General features: G+C 46.6%; 1 pseudogene; it reads right to left on the reverse strand.

The window, feature by feature from the left end:
* Positions 1 to 6981, reverse strand: LOC110294991 (histone H2A.J-like; annotated as a pseudogene).
* Between the last annotated feature and the right edge of the window lie 264 nt (positions 6982 to 7245).

Genomic DNA, 7245 nt, shown 5'->3' on the forward strand with positions numbered 1-7245 from the left:
TTAGTTAATCTCTGCAGTAGCTCCCTGTAGGGGAGCAGTCTCATGGGTCGTGATCATGTAGTCGCTAGAGAAGAGTCACCAAAGAAGAGGCAGCTGGAGTCTTTGGAGCTGCGACAAGCCCTGACTGTTTGTAATTAAAAGTCACCCTTCATCAATATCTGTATTCTGACCTTGGGAAGACCTTGCCCAGGCAGGGGCTGCACTGGAGTCTGGGACTTGTCGATGCTTAGGTAAATGACACGCATTTTCTTCAGCGCTTCATCCACTTTCCACACCAGCCAGGCATCCTGGCTCATGCGCGTAGTGTAACGGTTGCACCTGAGAGGCTGAGCCAGAGAGATAGCTGTGAATTCAAGGCCTGTCTGGGCAGCAGACTGAGATGCTGTCCCAAATAGAAAGATGGAACAACAGAAGAGAGTCGAAAGTCCAGAGGGAGAATGAGTTTCTAGGGGCACATGACCTACCAAAGCTGAACCAGGGTGAGTTAAATAATTTACATCAGTGGTTCAAGCTACGTGGGTCTTAACTCCTTTGGAGGAGGGTAACAAGCAACCCTTTCACAGAGGTCTCCTGAGATAATCAGAAAACACAGATATTGATGTTATGATTTAAGACACAAAATTACAGTTACGACATAGCAACAAAAATAGTGTTCTGTTGGGGGTCACCGCAGCTCGAAGGACTGCAATATTAGAAAGGTTGAGAATCACTGATTTAGACAGATCCACAGATTCTGTAGACAAAACAATGAATTGAAGCAGCAACAATGTAAAAAATCCACAACCAGAGGTGAGTGGTGGATTAATCCCACGTTTAATCCCAGCACTCTGGAGGCAGAGGCAGGCAGAGTCAGAGCTACAGAGTAAGAACCTGTCTCTCAAACAAACAAACAAAGAAACGAAACAGAAAACGTTCAACCCTTCTGACTAAGGTCCAGGCCCAGATGGATTCCTTTTTTTTTTTGGTTTTTCGAGACAGGGTTTCTCTGTGTAGCCCTGGCTGTCCTGGAACTCACTCTGTAGACCAGGCTAGCCTCGAACTCAGAAATCCACCTGCCTCTGCCTCCCAAGTGCTGGGATTAAAGGCATGTGCCACCAAGCCCAGATGGATTCCTTGAAGGATTCTATCAGACTCTTATGAGCAACGGCATGGGGTGCCTTAACCCATGTCTTCTTCATCTCGCAGCGCCAGTTCTGCTTACCAAAAGTGGCCCACTAGGCGCTTGCATTCCACGCCCGGCTTCACGCCAACGAGCTGGGCTTCTTACCCATTTAAAGTTTGGGAATAGGTTGTGATCGTTTCCGCCCCAAGACTTCTAATCATTCATTTTACAGGATGAAACGGTGGGTCCTTTCCTTGTGAGAGAGACTGCCAGCTATCCTGAGGGAAACTTCGGAGGGAACCTGCTACTAGATGTTTCGTTTCGTCTTTCGCCCCATTCCTCTGGCTTCGCCCTGCCCAGGCATACATAGTTCACCATCTTTCCGGTCTTAACACGTTCACTCTTCCTCCACACCCGCAGCGCAGCAAGTGAGACAGGCGGGTGGTGCATCCTTGGCAGCAGCGGACTGGAGAGGCCTCAGGTTCCCACCTCGGGCCTCCACATGGGGCTCTTCACCTTCTTTCACCACATGGGCAAAAACAACACTTCTCAAATTATTTAGTAAAATAGAAAAGAACACTTGCAAATTCCTTTAACAGAGCCAGTATTACTTTGAGGTCAAGATCAGATAAAGGCAACAAGAGAGAAAATTATAGGTCCATTTCTCTGATATATATGAGTGTAGAAGTTTTCAATAAGATAAGTATAAACCCAGCACAGGAGCACATCAAACACCATTGCCCTGATCAAGTTAGCTTTAGTCCAGAGACAGAGGGATGATTTGAAATGCTCAGATTTATAAATGGAATACATCTGAAGGGCAAGTTTCTGGTTGTGTCATGTGGTGCAGACTCCCGTGGTGTTTCACCGAAGCAGATTCACCAGATGTTTTGCTGAGGCAAAACCCGTGAGAGGACATGTGATGTTTGGAGAGAGTATAGATAGGACTCAGCGGACAGTGATGGGGGGCTTGCAATAGCTAGCTTTGAGAAGCTTCATTGGTCCTGTGTCTTCACTGATTGTCACTTCTTCTTCTTCTTCTTCTTCTTCTTCTTCTTCTTCTTCTTCTTCTTCTTCTTAATAAAAAACAACATTTAATTGGGCAGGCTTACAGGTTCAGAGGTTCAGTCCATTATCATCAAGGTGGGAGCATGGCAGCATCCAGGCAGGCATGGTGCAGGGGGAGCTGAGAGTTCTATGTCTTCATCCAAAGGCTGCTAGTGGAAGACTGACTTCCAGGCAACTAGGGTGAGGATCTTATGCCCACATCCACAGTGACATACCCATTCCAACCAGGTCACACCTATTCCAACAAGGCCACACCTTCAGATGGTGCCACTCCCTGGTCCAAGAATATACAAACCATCACATTCCACTCCCAGGCCCCCATAGATTTGTTCAAACACAAGAGTCTATGGGGGCCATACTTAAACATAGCATAGTAATGCAAAATGCATTTAGTCCAACTTTCAAAGTCCTCATAGTATATAGCAGTCACAACAATGTTAAAAGTCCAAAGTTCAGGGTCTCTTCTGAGATTCATCCAATCACTTAACTGCAATCCCCAAAGAAAGACAGGAGACCAGCTGGGCAAATTCCAAACTCTGCATCTCCATGGCTGATGTCAAAGCGGTCTTCAGATCTCCACTCCTTTTTCATCTTTGTTGACTACAACAAACTGCTTTCTCCTGGGCTGGTTCCACTCCCTGTTAGCAGCTTTCCTCACCATGTATCCCATGGCTCTGGCATCTTTAACATCTTTGAGTCTCCAAGGCAATTTCAATTTTACAGCTTCTTGTTTCAGTGTCTGGGATTCCGCTTGATCTTTTGGACTCCTCCTAAGGGCTGGCATTACTTCTCCAGCTCTGCCCTCTGTAGCACACTAAGCTCAGGTTGATCCACTCCACTACGGCTGCTGTTCTTGGTGATCATCCCATGGTACTGACATCTCCAATACACTGGGGTGTTACACTCCAAATAGGCTTCACCAATAGCCTCTCATAGGCTCGCTTCATGCTGCCAAGCCTCAAATCCTTTGCCTAACCCCTTCAGTCCTGGGCCATCAACTTCAACTGAGGCTGTACCTTCACCAATGGCCTTCCACAGCCTCTCACAGAGCCAAGCCTCAGCTGCTCTTCATAACCCCTTCATGCTTTCCAAACCAGTACCACTTTAGTTACTCGTTCCTATTACCAAGTACAGCTGTAGCAGGAGGTACAAACAACGCTTCTCAAATTATTTAGTAAAATAGAAAAGAACACTTGCAAGTGTTCATCCAAAGGCTGCTCTTTGAGGAAGGCATGATAGAGAACTTCTGGTGTCCTGGCTGGTTCTGGTCACTCCTGCTGACTCATGCTGATTCAGCAGAGGCCTGGTCGTTTCTGCTGGGTTGTGCTACCACTGCTGAGTCATGTTTGGTATCTTGACACTACTGAACTGGACTGCTGGTATCCTGACAATGGAGATTGGAATCGCCCCAAAGAACTACTACTAAACAGGTCCACGTCCCCCTGACCTATTTACCATCTTTCCCCCTTACCTTTGGGTGGTGGGCTAGAAGGGAGGTCAATGTGTCTGAGAACCCTTATTAAAGTAGGTTTTTTTTTTTAAAGGTTTATTTATTTTTATTATATGTAAGTACACTGTAGCTGTCCTCAGGTACTCCAGAAGAGGGCATCAGATTTTTGTTACAGATGATTGTGAGCCACCATGTGGTTGCTGGGATTTGAACTCGGGACCTTTGGAAGAGCAGTTGGCGCTCTTAACCACTGAGCCATCTCGCCAGCCCCTAAAGTAGGTTTTGAAAAAAAAAAACAAAAAAACTAGGCCTTCATACATCCTATAAGTGGACTCAAAAGATAGAAATCACATGATCATCACTACAGATGAAGAAAAAGCCCTTGGCAGACTCCAACGTCTCTACAGAAGATTCAGCAGTAGGCAAAATTGTTGGCATGCTTTTTTGAGATATTTTAGTGGGTTGTTATACCTCACCCTTCCAACCTTTATCCCACCCTAACTCCTTCCAACCCTCCAGTGCTGGGCAGGAGAGAAAGAGGTTAGAAAGGAAAGACGGCTATAGCTCTTTAGGTTGCTTCCTGCTGATTGAGTTCTTTGGGGCGAGTCCAATCCTCATTGTCAGGAGACCTCCAGCTCCCCATCCCTTTGCCCAGCAACACTGGAGAAACCGCAACAACAGCAGCCAGGTGCAGCAGCGGCCGCCTCCTCCTCTTCCTCCTCCTCTTCCTCCTCCTCCTCCTTTTTCTCCCTCTTCTTCTTTCCCCTCTTCTTCCTCCCTTCTTCTTCCTTCTCCTCCTTTTCTTCCTCCTCCTCCTCCTCTTCCTCCACCCCCTTCTCCCTCTCCTTCCCCTTCTCCTCTTCCCTCTTCTTCCTCTCCTCCTCCCCCTCCTCCCTCTTCTTCCCCTTCTCCTCTTCCCTCTTCTTCCTCCTCCTCTTCTTCCTCCTCCTCCTCTTCTTCCTCCTCCTCTTCCTTCTCCTCCTCTTCTTCCTCCACCCCCTTCTCCCTCTCCTTCCCCTTCTCCTCTCCCCTCTTCTTCTTCTCCTCCTCCCCCTCCTCCCTCTTCTTCTCCCAGTGTCTCCTGCTCCTCTTGGGGCTCTAGCATTTATTCCCTCTCCAGAGTCCACAGAATTAAACTAATTAAATTTGCAGCTAGCACAAATCACACTCCTAGAGCACGAGACAATCATGGTTTACAGCTGTGGACAAACTGAAACAGCCCCATATCTCACATCTAAGATTAAAACAAAACATATTTACATAACATAACTGGATCTTTTTTTAAAAAGAAACTAAAATTCTTTTTCTTTTCTTTTCTCTCTCTGTCTCTCTCTCTGTCTGTCTCTCTCTGTCTCTGTCTGTCTGTCTGTCTCTCTCTCTGTCTCTCTCTCTTCACCGACTTTATTGGCTGCGGACTGTGGTAGGCTCTGCACTTGCTCTTCACCTTCTTGGGCAGCAGCACGGCCTGGATATTAGTCAGGACGCCGCCCTGCGCGATGGTCACAAGGCCCAGCAGCTTGTTGAGCTCCTGGTCGTTGTGGATGGCCAGCTGCAGGTGGCGAGGGATGATGTACGTCTTCTTGTTGTCCCTGGCCACGTTGCCCGCCAGCTCCAGGATCTGGAGGCATTCCAGCACCGCCGCCGGGTACACGGGCGCTCCCGCACCCATCGGGTTTCGCATAGTTGCCCTTCCGCAGCAGCCGGTGAACGCGGCCCAGGGCCCATGGGGAACTGCAGGTCCGCGCGCGACGATCGCGACTTGGCCTTGGTGCGCACCTTACCGCCCCGCTTGCCTCCGCGCCTGGAGCTCCAACACTGGCTCGCTCAGTTCCACGATGCCACCCCGGAATTGCCTGGCCAAACTTCAGCCGCTACTGCCTGAAATTAAAATTCTTACTACACAAAACACATCTTAACATAATAAAGGCTATATATTAAAATCCTACAGCTTAAGTTATGTTAAATAGAGAAAAACTTGAAGATTTCCACTAAAATCGGGAATAAGACAAGGGTATCCACTCTCTCCGTACCTATTCTGTATAATACTTGAAATCCCAGCTATGCTGTAAGACAAGAGAAGGAAATAAAATGATCCAAGTAGGAAAAGAAGAAATTGTAGATCCCTACTTGCAGATAATCGGATTCTATATGTAACTGACCCTAACAATGACTCTACCAAAACCAAAAACAACAAACCAAACAACAACAACAACAAAACAACAAACAACGCCCCCCCAAAAAAAAACCAAAACAAAAACAAAAACCTAGAACCTACAAACACATTTTGCAAAGTGGCAGAATACAAAATCAACCTATAAAAATCTATCGCCTTCTTTCCTTATCTACAAAACTGACAGACATCTTGAGAAAAAATATCATTAAAACATTCCCGGGGGCTGGTGAGATGGCTCAGTGGGTAAGAGCACCCGACTGCTCTTCCGAAGGTCCGAAGTTCAAATCCCAGCAACCACATGGTGGCTCACAACCACCCGTAATGAGATCTGATACCCTCTTCTGGTGCATCTGAAGACAGCTACAGTGTACTTACATTAAATAAATAAACAAATAAATAAATCTTTAAAAAAAAATTCCCATTCGCCATAGCTTCAAGAAAAATAAAAAGAAACAAACCTAACCAAGAAGTAAAAGACCTCTATAAAGAAAGCTTTAAAATTCTCAATCTGTGGGTCTCTACCCCGTTGGAGATTCACCGACTCTTTCACAGGAGTCGCCTAAGACTGTCGGGAAACACAGATATTTATTTACATTAAAGTTCATAGCAGTAGCAAAAATGCAGTTATGAAGTAGCAACAAAAATAATTTTATGGTTGGGGGGCACTACAACATGAGGAACTGTGTTAAAGGCTCACAGCTTTAGGCAGGGTGAAAACCACTGCTCTAGAAGATTGAGAGATCTTTCAAGGTCATGGGTTAGAAGAGTTAACACTGCCCATCCTACCAATAACCAATAACCAATAGCCAATAACCAATAACCAGTCTACAGCCTCAACAGAATCCCAATGAAGATCCCCATGGCTCTCAGGACATAAATAAGCGAAATAGAAAAAAATCAGCCCCAAACACCCTGGATAGCAGCCATCTTCAACAGAAAGAATACAGTGGAGGCAACATTGTTGTCAACCTCAAGTTATACTACAGAAGCACAGCCCATCAGAGCCCATCTCCCACACACTCACAGTTGGTGACTCTGTCTTAGCCTTCACGCCATACATTTTAGCGCATCTGCTCTGGTCACTGGGGAGAGGAACAGCCGGGGATAATGAAGTGCCATGGAAGGAAGCACTCTATGCCTGGAAACAGGAGGGCTCTCCTTCAGGTGTCTTCTTTAGGACCCTGTCATAGACGCCTCAGGGAGTGAGAGAGTTGGAGTGTTCTTGCTTCCTCCTTACATGCCTGACAAACATACTCAAGGGAGTCAGGCATCCTCTTCCCAATTACAGAGTGGGAAATGCAGTCTCAGATGGGAGCAGGGGTGTGTGTGTCTGTGTTTTGGTGTATGTACGCCATGATGCCCATGTAGAAGACAGAGGAAAACATGCTGCATTGACTCTCACCATCTTCTGCTGCAAACACCAGGCTAGACAGTAAACTTCCAAGAAGACCC

The sequence above is a fragment of the Mus caroli genome, unplaced genomic scaffold, assembly GCF_978045245.1.
Source record: "Mus caroli unplaced genomic scaffold, Mus_caroli_1 scaffold_4, whole genome shotgun sequence".
Lineage (NCBI taxonomy): Eukaryota > Metazoa > Chordata > Mammalia > Rodentia > Muridae > Mus > Mus caroli.